This window comes from Sinohyriopsis cumingii, chromosome 9, assembly GCF_028554795.1.
Source record: "Sinohyriopsis cumingii isolate HCF-2022 chromosome 9, ASM2855479v2, whole genome shotgun sequence".
Lineage (NCBI taxonomy): Eukaryota > Metazoa > Mollusca > Bivalvia > Unionida > Unionidae > Sinohyriopsis > Sinohyriopsis cumingii.
In genome coordinates, this window is record NC_142969.1 from 88,394,053 (window position 1) to 88,418,558 (window position 24,506).

At 33.9% G+C, this 24,506-nt stretch overlaps 2 long non-coding RNA genes across 8 annotated transcripts in view; one reads left to right on the forward strand and one right to left on the reverse strand.

Annotated features, from left to right (window-relative positions):
* Nucleotides 1–24,506, forward strand: part of LOC149792190 (uncharacterized) — a 109,250-nt gene that overhangs the window by 12,862 nt on the left and 71,882 nt on the right. The window lies entirely within an intron of this gene.
* On the reverse strand, nucleotides 1,963–24,357 carry LOC149792191 (uncharacterized). 7 transcript variants are annotated; one of them, XR_016423512.1, is made up of 7 exons: nucleotides 20,506–24,357; nucleotides 15,744–15,816; nucleotides 5,022–5,157; nucleotides 3,591–4,077; nucleotides 2,832–2,989; nucleotides 2,527–2,633; nucleotides 1,963–2,072 (listed from the first exon to the last, which is right to left on the reverse strand). It is a non-coding gene; the product is annotated as an uncharacterized LOC149792191 (long non-coding RNA). The 7 variants fall into 7 exon arrangements; XR_016423513.1 differs by lacking the exon at nucleotides 15,744–15,816 and having other exon boundaries at nucleotides 20,506–24,335; XR_016423511.1 differs by lacking the exons at nucleotides 15,744–15,816; nucleotides 20,506–24,357 and adding an exon at nucleotides 5,598–7,163 and having other exon boundaries at nucleotides 3,591–3,799.

Sequence of the window (24,506 nt, forward strand, 5' to 3'; positions counted from 1 at the left end):
GATCTGAGCCTTGTATCCACCAGAAGGGTTGGGGTGAACTGACTTTTTGGGGGCTTTTAAGGGTCAGTCTTTAAAATTGAGGCCTTAAAAATGTTGAGATCTTATATCAAAAAAGACAATTCGAGCCTTGTATCCTCTGCAGATTCATGTCAACAGGTGCCCAAATAAAAAGGGATGGTGGTGCAAGGGGCAAGCTTGTCGATGTGTTATAAAATAACTGACTTATCATTGGTGTGGGGACAGGTGATGTGTAATTAAATCACTGTTGTAATATTAATAATGAGTGAGTCTTCACTATGGAATTTCATACATATAAACTAGCTCAACAACTAGAGGCAATTAAGACATATATTCACGTTCGTGATTCTGTCAAATGGCAGCTATAAAAGCATCAGGTAGCTCAAGTGGCACTTACAGAAGGTAAAGAGCAGTTATATAGATTATTGTTTAGGGACGTGTTTGGATTTTGCCCTCAAACTGGAGCAGTCGATGGGTATATAAATCGCCATGGTCGGATTTTACCCTCAAGTTGGGGTAATCGTTGGGTAAAGTCTTATCCAAGGTCGGGGTTTTACTCAAACTTCATGTGCAAGTTTTTGTGCATGTCCATGCCCTTGCATAAAACACAGTACACGTTTTTTATATAGATATTTTTCAGTTGTAGACAGGAATAATAAGTATTTGCGAGTGTTTGAATGGAATGGGTTCATTATTAATCGAGTTGCACTACATTTCAAGAGCAAAATTGAAATGAAATGCAAGAACTGTAGTACTGAATTATTGTCGGTTCTGGATCGTAGAATGGAATTGTGTGCGTATGATTGCATTTTTAACGTATCTTGAATAATTTTTCAGTCATATTGCTACGATGTCTGCATGTGGCAGTTTATAGTGATGTCTAGCACTGCCGCATCATGCTGGAGACATGTAGCATGATGTCCCACCCAGTCACATTATCCTGACATCAGGCCGACCAGTCCTAACACTAACTTCTTAATGTTGAGCGTCTAGCAAGGCAGCTGTTAATACCACTTTATAAGTCTTTGGTATGACTTGGCCGGGGTTCGAACCCACGACCTCCCGCTTCTGAGGTGGACGCTCTAACCACTAGAACACCGGAGCGGTCGGAACGGAATTGTAACAATTACAATGGATGCAATTTGTGTTATGCTTGTTGGGGTATTCCTCACTGATGGCCGTCAGTGACATCATCACGGGAATGTGTAACAGCCACATTTTGTAAGAACAAGGTGTAGTTGGTGAACAGGACAGCCACTTTTCTGCCATTTCTCCTAGCATCATATCATATGATCTTACCTCATTTTCCTCCATTTCCATGTAATCGGCCATGAAAGCAATGAAAACCTGGAGAGATTTAATAAAAGTTGTAATTGAACTTGCTTTCATAATAGTCTTTCGGAGGGTCATCTTCGAGGCTGCCAGTGTCATTGTCGTGGAGAGGTGTAACCCAGCTAACAGTTACATGTTGCAATAACTTATAACTTTGCCATAAGATTGCGGCAACGTTGTCATATATCCTTGTGGCAATGTGATTTGGTGAACTTTCTGGAATACTGTTTAATGTTATAAAAAAAAACCTTCCTACAACAACCTACAATATATAAAACCTATATGCAAATCTGATGAAAGCTGCTTGTGTATCTGAAACACATATTCCCTACCGGTGGCAAGAATGTCCAAATTTACATCACAAAAATGAAAACATTACCATCCAAATAGGAGTTGCGAATGTATGAAATCCTCTTGTTGGGTAGTTTTACTAACAAGATTTAAAGCAGTGCCTTCCATTAGATTTAAATGGGGATAATTGATTTTGTTTAAAGTAGCTTGGTGTAAGGTACTAATAGATGGGCTGATAAGGAATCCACTGAATTTACAGACTGAAGGTTCAGACATTTGTTTTAAGGAGAAAATAAGGAAAGAAGAAAACATTACAACATATATTTTAATATCACTTTAATATTTATTTTTAAGATTTAATTAAGATTATGAATCAGAATCAGTCTCCAACTCCATGTAAAGTTTATCTGTTACTTCTTCTGCATAGACATCTGCAAATTAGAAAAAAAATTGCAATGCTTAAAAAATGTCATATCATCTCAGCATTACTTACATATGCAGAAGTCATGTTAACTAGCATTATGAAAATTTATGAAATTTTCTTCACTGCACTTGTGCTTCCCTTAATATCGTTAAGCCAAGATACAAGGTAACTTTGCACTTACTTGTCATGTCAGGCAAGTGGATGGTGCAATCAATTTGTGCAAAGATGAATTTATTTTGTCCAAATATTTCATGTGAATAAAAATTCCAAATGGAGGCACTTGTCCGATCAGGCAAGATGTATGTAAATTGTAATTAGCTGTACTCAAGCTCTGATAGTCCTTGGCAATAGGATAAGATGATTTTTTTTATTAATTTAGAAATGCATCCGCTTTGCAAATGCCATGCTTCAAAATACGAAATTGAATCCAATATTGATGAAATAAGAGTCATTTGCATAACCTTGTATTTTATCCTTCTGCGTTGGTTGGGTGCATATTTGAGGGTCTCCGATATGGCCTCTTCCATTCCATTTGCTTTTGCTTTGCCATTATTTTTCAAGCAGGCTTCTGCAAGAGCAATACAATGCTTTAAAATAAGTTTCACAACAAAGGATGCATTGCATTTTGCTAAATGCCAGCAATAATCAATGGAATGTTTTTAAAACATGTACTTTGAAATGTGGTCTCAAGTTACTTTATCAATTCATTTAAAAATATCTGGCAAGTGATATGAAAAACAGACAATTTAAATCAAGCCATACTTACTTATCAAAACCTGACATATCACAAGCTCTTGAAATGCTTTTTTCCCTTTACGTCCCTTTAGGCTATACTCGGGCCAGTCTTTTTGTTCCAAGCTTTTTTATCATCCTGCAGACACTATCCCCAATTGTATACCTGCCAAGGGAGCTCAAGTAGCATATCTGATAATAATAATAATATCAATAATAATAATAATAATAATAATAATAATAATAATAATAATAATATTATTATTATTATTATTATTATTAGTAGTAGTAGTAGTAGTAGTAGTAGTAGTAGTGGTAGTAGTAGTATTTGATTTTGATATTATTATTATTATTAGTAATATTTCATGATCGATATGACAAAATATGCTTGTACATATTTCTTTTTTACCATGGTTTTGCAAGCAAATTTATTTTCTCAAACTTGAAAACAATTGGTAACACTAACTACGCAACACAATGTACTAACAGCAATTATAAAACAAATTAACCACCGTGAATCTGATAACATCATAAATGACATTCACTCAAAGACTGAATTAACATGGCCAAAAAATATGTAATAGTGTATATGTGGTAAAACACCTGTTACATGTTCATCTCTAAACATGTTTTGGATTTCATCCGGAAGACAAAACAGCTGACCACTACATGTTCACCCCATCCCCAAAAATAATTATACAGGCGCCCCAAAACTTGCATAATGCATACTGAGGTTCACAACAGGAAATAAAGGTTATTACAGTTTTTTATAGAAAATAAGGCCCCAATTTACCATCTTGTTGGAGAGTTTGGGATTCTCCTCAAACATCTGGCAAAGGTCCTCTAGTTCCTCCACTGAATCACATGGCATTGCAAGAATGTATTCTCTATATTCTGTGTCTGGGCCTTGTGTATGAACTAAACCTTTCCTTAGGAGGCCCAGCTGCTCCTGCAAATTTTCAATATTTTTGTCCAGTTTCATAACTAAACTGAACTGCAAATCTGTAAAAGATTTGTGATGAAATTAGTTTTGAAGATCAACACCATTATTATTAACTCCTTAATAAAATCTGTACAGTGAACATTGGTTTAACAATGAAAAATATGTAAGGAATGAAAGACATGGTTTATGTACAATATATTTGAAAATAAATAAAACTTTGCCCTGTAATCCTTTATTCTTTTATTCCCTGGACATGTTGTTTCACTGCTGGTGTCTGTAAAGTTTGTATACACTGTAGATGGTTTAGGCGTCTGACTTACAGATGACAATAATATACCTAAGAAAGGAAAATAAAAAACCCAATGGAATGATGAACAGTGTCAGACACATCAATAAAAAAAAAAATTAATTGTTTAATTGCACAACTAAGTCTTGAACAATATGTTTTATGACCTATACTTTAATTAATTAACATCTCACAATGTTCAGAAATAACAGCATCTAACCTACAACAGCTTGTGCTTTCATGTCATAATCTTCCATTTTCCAAACAAATTTTGATGTTGACTCGATGTGTATGATCTTAGCATTGAACACTAACATTCAAAATGTCTACAAGATGACAAGACTATTATCAACTGAAGTGACAACAAGCCAATCAGTTGTACGTGCACTGAACATAAGCATTTTTAAATGCTACAAAATGTGTTTTTAGTTTACTGCCACAAATTACCCAACATTTTGTCAAACATGAAATAGTTCTACTACCTTAGATGAGTAATAAATTCATGAATACAGTGCATAATTGACTTGCCCATGTTTAGAGAGCAGTAAATGAAATAAGAGATTATATAAAAGTCAACACCTGTAGTATTTGTTTAATTATTCTATAATGTACATTTTGTTCCATCCTCAATACTTATTACTTGCAGAGGAAATGGCAGCGATGAATCTTTATATTCTCCGCTCCAGAAGGGATGGGGATGGTGATGGTGTTGTCCTTCTGGATGCAGTAAATGTACAAAAATAATCACTAGTCCTTAATTGCAGTAAAAAAGAAACAAAGAAATCAACCTGGATTTTTGGCATGCAAACAAAATGCATACTGGTCGCAATGACAAATGTATATAAGGCAGTGATACAATATGTCATAAAGTGCATTCATTTTGAACAAAACATCTAATCTCATATATACAGCATCATGAGTAAGTACGTACACTTAAACACATATTATTAAACACACATACAAATAGATGACCAGATAAACTAAATAGAACATACCAGCAGGAAAAGAGGAGATCTTGGAGTCTGCAAAATACTCTCCATTTCAGGGGGTTTTGGATGAGACGGCTGACCGGAAAGGTTACCACTTGAGATTTTCATCTTTTTTTTCAGTTCTTCATTTTCATCTGAAATACTAATGAGAATTTGGAAATACTGTATGATTTATTGAATACACTGACTCCCTGTGACATACAGGGTTTGCAGATCAATCGCTAGCAATATTTGCCACTTTTAAATCAAGCTGGTGAATTTTCACAATGAAATGCATCCAATGCATGGAATAATCCTGGATTAAAAACAAAATAGTGTACAGAAATGTGCAATAAATTAGTCAAGCTCCAGAGAAAACAAAGATATGATTTATCTCTGATTCATAATAACGTTTCTTGTACTACACATTTTACCACTGCAAATTTCATTGAATTTTGTAAATTGAATGGTACAATTAAGATATGTATATCAAAAGATTAATAATCTTCAGCTTTCCAATTAATGCTAAACACAGGTATCAAGTCATGCATTTAGTCTCTCACCACCAATAAATATATTATTAAGTAATCATCCTATATTTACCATCCTGATGAAGAGTGTACCAAAGTCATGTGAACTTGATCCAATTCCAATATCACTGCTGCTTGAGTGCTTAGATCCAGTATTGCCTTCACTAACTGATGTTATTAATACCTCTCTCTCATCAAGGGAATTCCCATCATTTTTCAAAACTGCCATTGTAAAACCTCTGCTGAAGAAACCAACACTAGACCATAACGATTTAAAGAACTACCGCCCGGTTTCTAATCTCCCATTCATATAAAATATCTTAGTAAAGGTTGTTTATCCCAGCTTGTATCTCATCTGAATTCAAACAGTCCTTTTAGCAATGTACGATCTGCATGTCGTCCTTGCCACAGTACTGAAACTACTCTTCTGAAAGTAGTTAATGACATTCTTTTTGCGTTGGATAGCGGACAGATTATAGTCCTCACCCTCCTTGATATGTCTGCAGCATTTGACAAAATAGACCACGATATATTCCTTCACTTTCTCCAGCATGTATTTGGCATGCATAATACAGCCTTACTGTGGTTTAAGTCCTACTTGGTCAACAGGACATAAATTGTGTCTGCAAATGGAATACACTCCAGCGCAGTTAATCTATGTTGTGGTGTTCCGCAGTGGTCTGTTCTTGGGCCTGTTCTCTTCATTCTATACACTCATCTGATCCCAAGTATCATAGATCATTATCCAGTGTCTCAACAACTGTACGCTGATGACACCCAAATATACAAATCTAGCCACCCAACTGAAGCTGATGCTACCATTCAAGGTGTAGAGAGGTGCATTTCTGATGTGAAATCATGGATGACATGTAACAAGCTGCAGACGAATGATGATAAAACTGAGGCCATTCTGATCACAACACAAAGAGTTTCTCATTCACATCCTTTATCCATCGATAGATAGAAATAAAATACATTACTGTAGACTGTTTCTGTCAGCGGTTAAGTTGAACAATTAGGTCAGGTTTTTTGCTAGTTTTACAAACTTCAATGTAGAATGTCAATAAATGGCAAGATATATTTTTGCAAACTAAAGTGATCTTGTAAACAAAGATAGCAAAGTTTAACATTTTATAAAAAATAAGCTAGTACGTGGAAGAGAAACAACAATGAATAGGATGCAATGTGTTTACGTCTTGTTGATGAGGAAAAAATACTAAAGAATTTAGAAACAGACTATATGTTGGGGATTAATTTGGAATTTATGTTATAGCGACAAGTTCACATATTGAGTAGCAGACGATTTTGTAAGTGTGGGACAACTTCTTGCAAAATTGGAAACTTGGATTAAAATGCAGTATTGTTTTAAGTTATGCATTTCGATCTTTTATATAATGTATTGTATGCTTATAAAATATGCATAGTTAATCTGAATTTCTGGGTTACAGATTCAAGATGGTCATGGAGTGGGTCTACATGTTGACGAATAAATAAACTTTTTGATCCCGTAGGTGATATTTCAATTCTAAATTAAAACTAATAATACTTAATGTATAACCATAAATGCGACAGCCTGGTGGAGAGGCAAAAATGGAGATAAAAAAACTTCAGCAGCTGGGGGGGTAGGGGGCGAATCCTATAAAATGTATAAGGTTCCAAATCTCGAAATAAACCCTCAAAAAAGAGCTTTCAACCGGAAATAAACCGTCGACTACGTTTCAAAAGGGACATTTGAACCTTTGGAGGGAGAAACCTCTCAGGGGTCCTCCTGAGTTAGTCTATATACGGTTTCTGGTTGAAAAACTCATTAATGGCGCTTCGATTGTGGTCGGAGCAAAACACTAAAACTATTCACAAACTCTTTATCACATTTAATACATTTATTTTACTTGCGACATGTATGTGCCTTTTGCTATTTACAAATCTCCATTTGTTATATTTTATACATTTTTCTGTTCATGAACCATCCGCCATACATAGTTTCATTTCTAAAGAGCATTTCTCTGTTAAGTTTGGATATGAATGTTGTATGTATGAATATGAGACCAATCACTGTGTCCTAGCAGACATTTCGGGATGTGGAGTACTTCTCGAATTTTATTTTGTTGATTTTTTTTCTCTTTACACCTCCTTTATAGTGGAATAAAGTGGGGTAATATGGTGGTAGGAGTCGATAAAATTAATGAGACTTGAGGGTGAGGTGGATATGTCATTTTTAAAGGAAAAGGTAGAAAGTGTGTTCTGCATAACATTTTTCCTTACTCTTTGACTTGTTAGCAGTTTCAGAAAGCAATTAGTGTTCAATAATTCGCTGATAAGTAGCCATATGTTTTTAAAAACTACATATGACTAACTTTAAGTTTGAAAATTGGCTGATATATATCAACACCATCCAAGAGGATTCAGCTATTTATGCTGCCTAATATGCAACATTGTTGGATATCAATAAGTCAGCCAAATGGATTCAGTTTTGTTGAGGTAGTTACTTTGTGTTTGCTTGACATAAATCACTATATAACTGTGTAAAACAAAATGGCAGACAAGATGTGCTTCACATTAAGACACACATATCTAAATTATAATCCAAAATACATTATATTATTAAGCAATGTAATTATTGTTAGTTCGTTAACTGTATTGGTCATAGAGTTTTTGTTTGTCCATCTGCCTTTTAGAATTAATTATCAAAACTCCCAAACTACTTATAGGAAGCTTTACGCATGCATTCAACCCATACTCTAGCTGGTCTTAGACGAAAATGGTGCTGCTCAGACATCCAAGTAGGACACCAGTGACCCTCTTGAAAATCGGTTTGTTTCTGTTCAATCAAAGGTCAGATCAACAAGTTTTGATGAAAAGGCCTGTTAATTGTGCTTACTTGGTTCTAAATAAAAATGGTGCCAATCTGACATCCAACATGGCCAATATAGCAGTCATTTTGAAAATCTTCTTATCACTGTTTCAGAAAACTTTTTATGATGCCTTATCTGTCCTAAATGTAAATGGAAAAGATCTGAGTTCTGATATGACTACCTTGGCATCATGAAAATCTTGTCACCACTCATCCTGAATGGTGGTCATACAAACACAGGTGTTCACTTAAAGATTTTGTAGATGACTTAAAAAGGAAGTCATTTTGACATGCGCAGTTTCATCTAAATTCCTATGATATCTATTTGGTTATAAAGAATACTGTGCTGCTGACACGTCCATTAAGGAAGCAATGTTGTAAATTATTGTTCATGGTCCCTACGCCTTTCTTAATATAAATTTCTAGGTTTTTTCCAGTATGAAATTAATTTTTTAAAGGTTAACATATGACCATTACTGAATGGAATTAAAGAACATTTTGGATTATAAAACATGCATTTTCCAAATATGAAGACGTTTCTCTTTCAAGACTCTCAAAAATATGTATGTCAGAAAAGAATTGATCATATACAAAAATTAATAAACCACAAACTAAGTCACACGAAACAAACCTGACTATATTCCTATACACTGGCATTTAAAGCGATTTCAATGTACAGAATACAAATTCTAAATTTGCTGACCTGCATTATGTTGCTATGCGCAAACAACATAGTGAACATAAAATGTTTTGCTTCATTTCAAACCTTTAATTCCAAAGGATTCGAAAGCAATATATTTGCATTTTATACAAAGTAAACATTTCCTATCACAGTATAAAAAAACCCACAATAAATGCAAAGTATTAGAATCTTATCTTGTAACAAAAAACGTTTAACCCTGAATTTGTGTGTGCCAATAAAATCTAAAACAAGATTTTTTAACCAACCTAAACTCCTTAATATGATTTGATTAAAAATTTAAGGACATTTACAAAAGGTTTGATTTAAATTTTGCCAGAAGACCTTCCAAATTATATATTGCTGTATAAACAAGGGCGGAATTTTCTGTAAAATCAATTTGTCTTCTTGTAGTTTAAGAAACCGGTCCCCAAACTTGTATTGATACATGGGCTCCTATCTTTTCTTAATATATAATAAAAGAAACGACAATTCCCATTGCTGCTGTGGTCCATTTAAGATCTGAAACCAATGCTTCAAGCTACAAGTCACTGTGTAATAATTTCGCACCAAAGATCAGCTTAGAGATTCAACAATTTTCTAATCTAGGTTTCTCCGAATATTCCAGACCCATTTTTCACATATGGAAATTTAGAATGGAGTGTGGGTTCAGAGCAATTACATATACAAAATTTGGAATCTGCCACCACCATAAGATAGCATACCAGCGGACCTAGCGAATTTAAGCTAGTATTATAATAGTTATGCATTTAATCCAATGACGGACTAGACGAAACTAAGCATAGATGAAACCTGACCCGGTACTTGCCATTTGCGTTAATAGTCACATGACTTCACAAATCTCAAACAACGACATCGGAATTCCAATAATCATGTGATATCAAAAATCAAAAACAAATTCCTTTTCAACGTTGTAAAAAAAAAACTGATTATATTAAATTAAAGTCTGATAAATTTTGTAAAAACCAGAAAGAACCTATAATTCTCAACCTTTTTATGTCGAGAACAACTACAAGAAACTTGGCCAGTCTGATTCATCAAGCAGAGCAATCTTGTTCTTTGCTTCGTATGCTCCCTGCGTGAGAGAGCACATGTCAACGTGGTAGTCGCGTGATACAACACAACTCCGGAAGTTGGTATCGGAATAAATATATATAATTTTGTGCCGTTTTGTCTTTGTACTTTCATTTTAACGACTTTCACTTAATTTTTTCTACAATATTTGAAACGGTTGTGAGATTGTGTGTTCTCGTATGACTAGCAATCCAAATCGCTAATACCAGCTCAAATTTCATCAATGCATTAGTTGTATCGCTATTCAGCAGATTAAAGACTACGATTTTAATACTGGCAATTTCCGAGAAAATAATTTTCATATCGATTTCATACAGGTATAAATAAATTTAACAACGTTTAAGTTTGCTAGCCATCTGCTAAGCGGCTATGCTTTAACGCCACCATGTTGGCCTCTTGTGATGCTAGACTGGTTTTCATAAATCCAAGCTGTGAAACAAAAAGTCTACTAGATGAATCTAATCCACTGAGCGTTTGGATTGTCTCAACAAATATATCTATGGCAAGCACCCAAATGATCCATATTGCAACCTCCTAATATACTGGTTACAACTCGATACATTTAACTCACGATCAGTTCAGTTACAACTCAATCATGTATTTGTTTCGGGTGTCAAGTTGAGGAGAAAAATTCCCAGGTTTTTGCAGACTTTCGTCAATATATGCAAAATTCAAATACTTTTCACTGTCGGGAAAAAAATATCATTTCTGCCGACTTTTTTCCAGATTTCCCAGTAGCGTGGGAACCCTGTGTTGTTACTCCTTCTCGGTGAATGGTGTAACAGGATTGAAATTGAATGGATTTTTGGACTGAGTGACAACAAAACACAATGTGAGAGAACAGAAGTTTATCAAATGAAAAATAGATATTCAAGACAATACATACGCAAGTAGATTCACAAACCCACCCACTATATATGATATATAACAACCATATCGAACATATTACAAAAAAGAAAACATATGCATATATGAAAAACATATGAATATGGTTCATACATCCACAATATATGAAATTAAATGAATGTGATTCACAGAATGATGATACAAAGGAATAAGCATGAGTATGATTCACAGAATCATAAGTAAAAAAATTAAGCATGGTTCACACAACCATATGATACAAAGAAAATTATTGCTCACATCCATATGATACCAACAACAAACAAATTATGGTTCACACAACCATATGATACAGAGAAAAGTACATATGTTTCACACAACCATATGTCCTTGTAAACACATCGCAATCTATACTGCCCTTATCCAGGGTTCGGAATTGCTATTCCTTGGACTAGTATCCGGAATATATATGTGTGTGTGTGTGTGTGTGTGTGTGTGTGTGTGTGTGTGTGTGTGTGCGTGCGTGTATGTGTGTGTGTGCATTCAGTTACATATTATCATTTAACTCTTATTCATATTTCTGTAGAAAAAAATAAGTGTATTGACACTCCTTGACAGGATCCAAGCGACAATATGTCTTCTGTACATGCAGAGAAAATAAATGTACGGTACATGACCAGAGGTAAATTACCATTGATCATGCTATATGGGTATCTTGCCACGAGTGACCTATGTCAAAACGCGTGGTTTGCCCAGTCACGAAAAAAAAAATATTAACTACCCGATGTGCATAATCTAATGTCCAATATGGCCACTATGGCAGCCATTTTGAAAATCTTGTTGCTGAAGGAAAGATGTCTTGACATGAGCTTTTAAATTAGAAATCTTATTATTAATTTCCATCTGAAGATAGAGACATATCAACATGGCATTTCATTTTCATCAGAAAACTTCTAACAATTTATAAATGGTTCTAAATGAAAATGGTTACTCTCTGACCTCCAATATGGCTGCCACAATGGCCATCTTGACAGTCTTGTCATTGCTTGCTCCTTGCTTGATGGTCATAACAGCATGGGGTTTTTATTAAAAGTCCTATGAGGTAAGGTTGGCCCCAAATGAAATTGTGCCATTTTGACATCAAATATGTTTACCAACAGCATCTTTTTTGAAATTATTTATAGTATGCCCGCCGTAGACGCCATATTAAAAATCTTATATCTAGTTGGTACTAAACGAAAATGGCAACGATCTTGAAAATTAATTATTGCCACACACCCATGGAAAATCAAATGTTATTGTGTTCACCAGAAGACTAATTATGCTGTTGAGCTGGTCACGAATGAAATGGCGTCGATCTCAAATACGACTGACACAATGTGCATATTGAAAATCATTTAATTAATTCCTGATTGAATGGTTATATCAAAATGTAGTGTCCACCAAAAGACTAAAAACACATTCTTTTCAGACAGTAGAGTAATGACCTTTTATAATGCCCTCAACTTTAATATCACAGAATGGTCCTTTTGATATTTTAACATGTTGTATGCCCCATCACAGTATATAGTTACATGCATGTTTTTAACATGTCTGCACATCACTATACGGTGCTGATCAAAAGATGCATATAAAATGAGAAGAATCTTTGCTTTTGATCAACTTTGAGATCAACTTTGAGATATACATATCTCTATTAATTAAATGCATTGCATTTGATTGGCAGAGCTTATCATTGCTCTCTGGAAGCAATCGGATTTTGATCAGGATGGGATTATAGGTTTTTGTCACCAAACTCTTGGACAATATCAAAAGTGAAATCAGATCCATACATGTTAATAATGTGATTGGTTGATCGTGTTGCCACTCTTGAAGCCATATCTTCCGATGATTTTAGCCAAATATAGATAATATTAATGAGACACATTGTACCTGATTAGCTTAGCATGTTACCTGTCTTGATCTGGAGGCTATACTTATCACGCAATTTCTATGCAACATGGTAACTGAGTTTGTAATTTCTGGAGAATAAAAACAAAACTGTTTGGCGATATAATGACATGTTGAGTTATGTGAACATAGGAGTCCAACTCATGTGCTGCATGTGGCAGTCCTTTTGAAAATATGCATTTACGCATTTTAATTAATTCTTATTCCATTTTTCTGTAATCATTTGTGATTTTTTTGTATCTACTACAATATGTGATTATCTTATTAAACAATATAATAACAACCATGCCATAAGAATATTATTAGTGTCATGTAATAAATGTTTTAGATTTTTGTATTTAATTATTAAACAGCTCTCACTCATGCAGAATGTGACCTTAATAATGTTATCTCGTTAACACCCTCTTCTAAAACAAGGTTGGTTTATTTGAAAGGATTTGTTCCTACCTTTGCTTTTTGTTGGTTTAGCAATTTTTATCTTAGGTGAACTGACTGAAAAATTGTTAAAGTTACATTAAAAATCCAAATCACACACACTTTTTCTACTTTTGCTAATACTGGCTACATACCAAAAGAGCTGGTGGGATGGTCTGTTGTCTATCATAAGTTTGTCTTGTATGAGTCCTAAACTATTTGGAGGACTGCCATAAAATTGTATACACACATTTATTCCATGGTCTAGTAGGTCTTAAATGAAAATGGTGCATCATCCATCTTAAAAACCATTCAAAATTAATGGTAATATCAATATGATGTTTTCAATAAAGACTTCTTATGATGCGTACATGGAGCTGGTCTTAAATAAAAATGTTGCCCGGCTGATGTCCATTATGGCCTACACGATAGTCATCAGGAAAATCTTGTTATTGCTGAGTGGTCATATCAACATGAGGTTTTCACTTAGAAACCTCTAGTCATGTCTAGATGGTCTTGAATATAATTGGTGTCGACCTGACATCCAATATGGTCACCATGGCAACCATCATACAAATCTTGCTATCAAAATTATACTCAAACAGGAAGTTATATTGATGTGGCACTTTAACCAGAAGTCAGCCTTCTTAAGATGTCCAGTTGGTCCTACATGTGTACATTAAAATAGTACCAATCTGACATCTTATATTTGTATCTACTACAATATACGACTATCTTATTAAACAATATTATATCAAATATGTCATAAGAATGTTATTAGTCTGACTTTCACAGCAGACATCTTGAAAATCTTATCTCTAGCCCACTCAGAATGGATGTCTATATCAACAAGAGGTTTTCACAAGCAGACTTCCAATGATACCTGGATGGTCCTAAATAAAAATAGTGCCAGTTTTGCATCCAACGTGGCTACCGTCACTGGCGTACTTAAAAATCTCATCACTTCATCCCATGAATGCATGATCATTATGACTTTTAATGATGCATACTTTGTCATAAATAAAAACAGTACTATGCTGACATCGAATATGTGTATCACAGCAGCCAAATGTAATTTGAAAATCTTGTTTTGGGTGAAGAATTCTGGAGATGGATCAACATTCAACCATCAAGTGAAAGACATAGTCTTGTCTTTTTTGCAAAGTAGTGCATGTGGTGTCCATGAAGACCCATGTGATTCTTTTTAATGTTTAAATAACTTAAGTAGCTTTTAATCTATACCATAAAGTCGATATTTTGCTGACTCTCTGGTAAACTCTACACGTGCATACTTGAATGAACTACATGGACAGTGATGAAACTTGGTATGGCAATTTACCTTTATGAGTAATTGAATCTTGATACAAAATTAGTGACCCATTTTTCAAGGTCTAGTCAAATTCTGTTTGACAACTCCATTTCAATAACATCATTGCGTGTACATTCTTGAAATGGTTACTTTCAACTTGATGAAGGGGCCCCGAGTTGCCGAGTGGTCTAAAGCGCTCTCTGACACGGATCACTGCCATCTCACCTCTGTCTGCGTAGGTTCGAGTCCCTGGCTCGGCCAATGTGGATATGTGAGAAAGCTTGCAGGTAGCTTCTCGTGAGTCGGTTGTTCTTTCCTGGGATTTTGCGGGTTCTTCCTCCACCATTAATAATGGCCGCCATGTATAGCCTATCTTGTGCTGAACATGGCGTTAAACCCTATAACAACAACAACAACAACATCAACTTGATGACATAAGCCTGCTTTTCAAACTCTAGTTAGGAGCCGATCCAGACATTGTTGCGGTGGGGAGGGGGGAACCTACGAGTAGGCAAGGGCAAGTAGTATGGAACCCTAGCTCATCCAAGCCTCGAGAAGGACTAATATTTAAAGCTTTTTGGGAGCATAATTTAAACCATTGATCTAGATATAAAACTTGCCTTTAGAACATGTTCATGGCATCATTTTACAAAACAATATAAGCCTATTATTTTCGTAAGTTTTATGTATAACAATCGTACATGATTATAGGTGTTTCACTAATGAGAATTATGAATCTTTTTTTCTTACATCGTTAAATAGCTTTACGACAAGTCCCACGCTGGCAGTTTGATATGCGCCTTCAACTTCGAATATATACCAAATAGTGCGTCTTCTCTAACAAAGATATTTTAAAATATATTTTTTAATGGTCTCTGTAAAAATAATTATGTAAACATTAAGATATGTTGAAGCATGAATGAACATTGCATTTTTGTCGAGTTTGATCTAACAATTTAAATTAACTGAATCAAAAGTGAAATTAGAACCAAGCTGAAACTCTCTTCTTCATATTGCCATTAAATAAGTTCAGAAGGTTGTAACTGAAGCAAATGACTGCCTAACAGGTTGCATTTACCTTCTCATTTATAATGGTGGACTCTGCTGGTTTCTCACTGGAAATTTCAGCATGAGGGCCTTCAAGTATGTTCCTGTATTTCAAAGGCATAAAAGTCTATAAATATTACGATGGTATTAGATAAACATTTTGATATAGATGAATACAGAAACAGGATACATTTTTAATATTCATATGCTACTAGCTTGTCAATCTCTATATGCACACACAGTGTTACAGTTTTCCCTTTATGCAGAAAAGGAAGCTGTTCAGAGCAGAAAAATTCATTGGCAGCAGATTTTTAAAGGACAATATTCTGGATTTGTTTACAAAATGTATTTATTTTGCTTATAAAAAGGCTCTAGTTACAATTTTTAAGGTACTTCAAGGGCATAAAGGTCTTTACAGGTTCCACTTTTAAGGTTCTGTTTTGGGCAGGATGGAGGTGGAATAACATCAAGACATTGCCTAGGTGTGACAAAATCATAAATCTATCACACACACAATAAATATATGTGTGTGTGATTTGGATTTTTAACATAGCTTTAACAATTTTCCAGTGATATCGTTACCATGTCTGCAGTGCGGAAGTTTATTGTGATGTCAAGCAATGAGGCATACTGCCACATACGTGTAGCATCAAGTCCCATCCAGTCGCATTATCGTGACACCATGCCAACCAGTCCCAACACTAATCTCTTGCTGATAACATACCATTAGTACAAGTCTTTGGTATGACTCAGCCGGGGTTCTAACCCATGACCTCCCCCATCCAAGGAAGATACTCTAACCACTCAGGCCACTGTAGCGGTCACACAATCAATAACTTTTATGCATCTTGTAGAATTATAAAGAACTGAATTTAAGCTTCACATCTCCAGTAATAGTTACATTTCCATGTTCCAACATTTCGGTACTAACAAATTAGACTAACTGACAAATTTAGTTTCTTGATTACCTTCAGTGAATTGGGTTATATTGATTTGAGTGCTGACTTTACACATAATATTTGCTAAACATTAGATTCTAATTGAACCACCAAGAAAAATAAAAATGTTAGTAGAAATATGTGGTGATCGGGGAACAATTGTGAAAATAACATCGGAATGGTAATGCACTTCGGGGACGGACAGTAACATTTGTTTCAAGTGGCTGACCTCAATGGGGTGACTTATTAACAGTGTTGGTGTTACCTAGTGTTACACTTGTGGGACAGAAATGGTGATTTGCAACACCTTAGACTCAAACTGAACCACCAAGAAAAATACAAAACGCAGATCTTTTCAAACCTAAATATAAAATTATATACTTAAGTGTCAAATGTAGAAAATTACTAGCAAACTATTTTCATATATTATTTTTTCATTCCTACATTCTCACACGTGAAAAATATATCGTTATATTTTCATGTTTAAAGAGATAAGCTTATTCCCATGTTGCAATTCCACTATTGGACTTCTTTTTGTATATTAAGCAAAAACTGCTCCATTTGCTTATTCTATAAAATGCGTCATCTGCTACAAGATATATGGCACAAGATGATGGTTTGGTATTTGGAATTAGAAATGGATATTTAAGTAGAATAAATTCTTTCAATTGTTGATATAATTATAGTTGACTTAATTTAATCCATAGAAGATGCAAGTGTGAAGCAAACCTCTAGGTTTAGGAAATTGACAGAGACAGAAGTGCACAATTTATTGGATAAACTGGAAAACAACACAATAATCAAAACATAATAATGATTTATTCTCTTCGCAACAATCCATTACCTAAAGTCAATTGGATACATCAGGATCGTGGAATTGATCCCTTCTTTCTGGCTTTCAAAATAAAAATGTAGCTGAGTTTAAACAAGCTCTCAGGAGCTTTCTTTCCTCATTTTGCAGGCACCTGAGGAAAAAACGTTATGGATTTTTCCTCCTTAATTGTATTCAGTTTAGCAAATGTGGCAAAATGCTTAAATTGAAAATAATATAACTGAAAATGATGGGAAAAAAATCTTCCAAATGCAGCGGAACATGTTACTGATGCAGAAATTGATGTTTTATAACAACCAAGTCCTGACAATCCTAAATCACTTTAGAACTCGTTGTGGTTTATATGCATCAAATGTTTTGGAAAGAGAACTGGAGTTGAGACACACAAATTAAAATGGGATGATATTATACTTATAATTTGATTTAGGCCGTGTGTGTAAAAACATGGCAAGATCTGTTTAAGTACCTAATATAACATTAAGAATTATCACGATTTGGGAGTGAAGACATATGCTGCAATAATTCTCTTTGACAAATTCTGGAATTTTATTTTCAAAATACAAGTTTGTTATTTCTTCGTCGGATAAACATTGACATATTTGTCAAGACACTAAATTATATCCTTCAAGATGAAAATAGTTAATTTAGATTAGTATGTCTTTTAACTCTGACAAATAAATAGTTACAATAAATTGATAAATTACATTGTGATTCCTTTAGTACAGTAAACTACAGAGCATTATAAAGACATAAACAATATATGCACACCGGAAAGTCATGCTATACATTTGTTCCTTGTGAACGTATTTGTGGGCAGTACGCTATATATTGTTCCCCGTGAACGTATTTGAGGGCAGAATGATATATGTTTGTTCTTCGAGAACGTATTTATGGGCAGGTACTTTGTCAACTTCAACCTAAAGGTCAAAACTGCCCATGAAATTGATATGTCTGGCCACGAACTGAACACATGAATAGGACTATAACATACGTATGAATACTTATTTTCAACATCATATACATAATTACTATGTAAGAAATAAAACCTATGTATATATATATATATATATATATATATATATATATTGATTTGAAATTTAAACTATATCATGTCCTTACCGTAGACTTACTTTCGGGATGACTGCACATAATGCACCTAAAACTGGTATATATATATATATATATATATATATATATATATATATATATATATATATATATATATATATATATATATATATATATATATATATATATATATATATATATATATATATATATTATTTTATATATTTATATATTTTGCCAGTGGAATTGACAAAAACATGTAAGTTCTCTTGCTCTCTTCTCGTGACTTAAACTATTTTACTTTTAACTTTTCTCTTTTGATTGTAAATATATCTTAAGACCAGAATTAATAAGGATTACATAGCTCACCCCCACAAACGTTTAAATAGTCTCTAGTAGCAATGGATAAACATTAATTATAACGCTGAACAAAATCATGCTAAAATGGTATTGATAACAACATATTGCCTATTTTCTAACTAATCATTTGTTTTCATTTACATGTATAGAACTCACTTTCATTTGTCACAATATAGTCAATAGTGTGCTCACTTGCAGTTAAACAATATAAATACATATATACACACATAATGTAACCGGCCATATACATCAAGCAAAACAAGAGAATTATTTGTAATTCACATGACAGCAGAGACTTTAAAATGCGTCCATAAAAGCAGACTTTAATTTTGTTTTCGTGTTGTATATCATTACTCTAAATCTTTGCTTCAGAAGCTATTATCATTGTCTGTTCCTAGAGGGCTCCTTTCATTCGAAGAAAGAGTCATGCTTTTTGAATAAAATTGGACTAATATACACAAGTAAATGCACAGTTCATGCAAAAGTATTTAATTATTTAGAATCACTACAGCTGAGGCCATACATGAAAGCATGTTGTATGTACTTCATCTTTCGAATTTATTTGTCAAAACATATAATATACGCATTTAACCTGTTCAGGGAAATCTATCACGATAACGAATGCTTGATCATTAATATGAACAGATTATCACTGAGTTAACATACACATTCATGCTTCCAACCGCACTGTTCAGAAAGGACTTTCCTCTGTAGGCTAGGATAGATGGCATATAAAAAGTCTAGCCATGGGATAAAGTCAATCATGGAAATTATCTAGACATGGGCTAAAGTCAAACACTGACAAATATAGTACCTACATAGATGCATACAGTTATCCAGTTTCATAACTATAACAGAAACATCAATTTAATAAATGATCTAACATTAAAATGTTAATAAAGTAAACGAACATGACATATTGTCACAAATACCTCTTTGTGCAAGAATGGTATAGTACCAAGTTGTATGATTATATTGCTAACATTATGTAAACAAGTTGCTCAATAACTTATTGTGTCATGACCTAAATGTAAAACATACCTGACATATACCAAAACCAGTAACATATAAAATGTAGGGAACAATGACCTTTCCTGTACAAGTGTGGGTTTAATAGAGATAATCATCTAGATATATGATTCAAACATAGTTAAACACAAAATGTATATGTGGGTCGTGAAGCATGTTAGATGGGTGGCAGTAGACCTATTGTTTGTTGTAAACTAATGCAAACACTTAAGCGCAACCAGTGAAATGTCAAATGTACATGACAGTGCCATTCTTGTCTTGTAAATATATGGTGCTGATAGTTTTACATACTTGTTTACGTTGATGATTCTAGCATGAACATACCTTATCAAATAACCTTCAAACACTAAACCAAGTATTTGACGTGTAAAATATGGGTCAAAACGGACTTACTTTTATGGAAAGTATCTAGTTTTCTTTAAAATGATTCTCTCATATAGGTGTATGATTCAAATTAACAGTGCATGCACAGGGTACAAAAACCTATTGGTCATAAGCAAAACACCAAAGCTTCACCTAAACCATTGCAATGTATACTGAAAATATACTAAGACCCAGGTACGCACCTTTTGTCTCACTTGTCCAGTACCGGCAACCACATCCAGAACTCGTACATTTTATCTGTTAGATACAGAGTACTCTCCGATTGCACGAACAGCTTGCATTGGTCCCTTGTAACGGATTGCAGTAAGATGCAGGTATATAATGCAAAGGAAATAAAAAAATAACATTTCAGTGAATAACCTAAATTTATAATGGAATATAAAAAACATGTCTCCTCTTTTCAAGCACACATTTGTATATGCTGTAAAGAGGGATGAAATGGAACAAGTTCAATCCGATTCGATACGAAGGATAAAAAAAAAATTGAAATCTAGGAATTAGCTTGAAAGTATGAATTTGATCTCTAGGATATGGCCCAGAACGCACATGACTATGAGAAAGGGCACACGTAAGATTTGATAAAAGATCATAATTCTGTCGGAAAGGGAGAAAACTATACAGAACTTTTATATTTGTATTAGTCAAGCATATTTATATTCTTCTCAGTGATGCACAAACAAAATATCTTTTATAGCCGCTATTTTTCTGATGAGAAAATAAATCACAGGTGTGATATTGAGATTGTCACGATCAGCTACATTTATATTAATCCACAATGGCAATCAAGTCAGAATAAACTGAATTCGATGAAAACCTCAAAACGGCACATCATCACGTGCCAAATTCAGCTAGATATCTAAAAAAGATTATTTCTGTTGCTGTTGCAATAAACGGTTCCAAACATATTCAATGTCGTCAGGAAAACAAACACTATTAAAAATTAAAACATTAACAAACAAATTCTTAATCGTCACATATGTCATGAAACCAGTAAGGACGACTAATGCATATCATTGGCACGAACGGTAACTTTGAACAACAAAATGTACGATAATTGCAGTGTCAATGGCACAAATGAGAACTTTCAACATGTATTCTACAACTGTAAAATACGTTTTGTTTCTCTTTCAAGAAAGAGGGTATATTATATAAAGGTATACGGATTACCAATTTATGATATGACATTTCCGTTTTCAAGACTGTTTGACGATCCTGCCTGAACGCTCTTATGGTGCCGGAATATTCTATCATGTGAAAGAGTCGGGGTAAATCTTTTTCACACATTAGATTTTTCTTACATGTGTGAATAATTTTTCAACATGAACATAAATCATTGAATTAAGTTGTTTTCTTATATTATACATACCAAACAGTTCATCAAACTTTAAGCCTTTAAATAAATAAATAAATAGGTAAACACATAATTAGATTCATAAATAAATAAAGAGACGTGAAAAAGAAAGAACATATTCTTCAAAAGCTCCTTTAGTCAAATTAAAATCGGGTTAAGTTTTCAGTCATGGTTCTATCAACATAAATTTGCAACGTCGTATTTTTCGCTGGCGCCCCACTCTGAATAGTAAACACTAATTGGTTTTGATGTGAGTCCTCCCTTGAACGTCTGAACGGAGAAAAGGTACGCCTCGTATCCTGACGGCTGGCAGAAACTAAATAGTTTTGGTAGGCGTTATTTGCCATCTGATGATACCCTCTTACAGATACAAGGTGATACATAAGTAATGCTAACGCCTGGCATTACACCCAAAAACAAAAAAATAGGTTGCATTATCTGAAGTAGGTGAATAACTGCAACACAGGATGTGCTAGTCGTCAGACCCTCCATGCATTATCCTTTTGAAGTAAATGCCAAATTCAGGGCGAATGTTCCGCTGACGAACATGTCTTCTGCACGAGAAGTGTTTTTAAACAGCTATTTTTTTAATGGATGTACATGTAAGCTGCTGTTTCCCTAGGACAAAATATTTCATATTATCACCGCAAGTATTAAATTATATGCATATATCTCTATATTTATTGGAATTTAATTGGTACCACGGAGCCGTCATTGTTCTAAAATACATTTGAACAGTAATATGTACGTCCATACATTCCTGAATAGCAGTTGTCTTTCCTTGTTAAGGAAGGAACATTTCCTCTCCGATTGCCCCCATATAGTAATATTCGAATACATGCTATAGGATCATTGACCCTTAAAAAGGTGGCAACATTATTGTAGCAGTTATTAAAATGCCCATGACATGGATTGAGGACCGTACAATGTCGCTCCCGAGTGTGATTACCTCCAACATCGTCATGAAAGGAACGGCAAGGAAGAAAGTAGCAGATACAGCAATAGAAGAATCATAACCAGATGAATCATAAGCATATCAACCTTTTAGTTGTAGGATAAAAATAATAGAGTTTATTCAAACACATCAATGCAGTTTGAATTTTACAAAATGTGACCAATATTATAAATTAAGTGACTACACTATCTGACTTCGTATCGCCAATATCTTCGTTTCAATACTATCAGAGGTGAGATTCTCTATCGACCAGAAAACGTTTCGAGACAGTTGCTGACCTTGAAAAAAAGAACGAAACAGACAAACTAAGGGAGGTATAAAGAAGAAGGGACTAGTTAGAATTTACCTTAATACTGACTTTACACTATTCCATAGGTGTTCCACAAAGACCCGCAAAATGTTCCGAATGGATATAACATCGATTGGAATAATAATTAGTGATTATAAAACTAAATATCACAATTATCCTGGGACCCATTAGAATTGCTCATTATAGTTATTACTTGCAGACTGGTTAAGGTTAACCATAATCATGGACCATAAGTGTTCCACAGAAAACAGTGAGGTATTCCGAATGGATATCACAATTCTTGAATAACAGTGGCTGTTTTGGAAATATAATATCCTGACTGTCCTGTGATACATTGATTTACTCATTTCAGTTCGTAGTTAAAGATTGACGAAATAAACAAATGTTGTCAGTGTTTCTCACGAAGTGTCATTATCATAAAAATATTAGTTTATAAATGACAATTAGTTAGAACTCCTTTCCAAATCAGAAAGCATACAAGTTTATTTTTTAAAAATTACTTTAGGCCCATAATGCTTTTACCAAGATGACATGTGCATCCCTTTCTCGACAAATATGCGCAAGGGTACATTTTGCAGATGGGCGCCTTTTCCATAAATTTCCTGTAATTTTAAAGTGCGTCATCCACTGCTTGTATTTAATACTTTCTTATTTCAGCATTTAATATACTGGTAAGTCTGAGAAAGTTCATAATAATGCAATTCCTAAACTAATGCGTAGATTTGAACACAACTACAATACATTATTAGTTTTTTTATGACAATTAGCAAAGTGTTAATTGATTAAGAAAATCCGGTTGTATCGAAGATTGATTGTTCTCTACATTATTAGACACGACCATGAAGCACTATAACTAACGCCAGTTTAAGCTGCGACTAAATATGCATGCTTGTTATTACAATTACACTCATCAACATTAAATCCTTCATTGTAAGCTTTTTGATTTTTTTAAAAACAATTCTGAGATTCTATTAAAAAAATGAATATAGTAAAACCCGTATGCAGCAAATATTTGTAACACTGTCATTTTTTTTTCTTCAAAATTCAGTGATAACATCGACTCATCGCCTATTGTTGCATATAATATATGTAACTTGAAAGAAAGTACAAACATGCACCGCGTTTTAAAACAAGGTGATAATTTTGAATACATTGTTAGTGAGTGGTGGAAGGAGATATGATATGTTATGATATATGATATATCCACCAACATGTTATGGTGTTTGCTATGATGTTTTGGTTATCGTTATCTAGGAGATGATCGACCGCGGTGTTATTGTCAGGATCAATCAATTAATAACATAAAATATGAAGTGAATGCATGTAATAACATAAATCTGAGCAAACATATAGAAAAAAACAATACGAACGCACGTATATACATTTTAAAACAATTTAATCAATGCATAAACACAATGAAATTGAACATGACATTTAAATGATACATTCTCTCTTACACATATAATTGCACAACTCATGCCAACTTCAATTAGCCTTACTTTCATACCGAACAAAAAACTTTCATTATATAATCGAATAACTGATCGAACCCAAATTGCCTGCATGA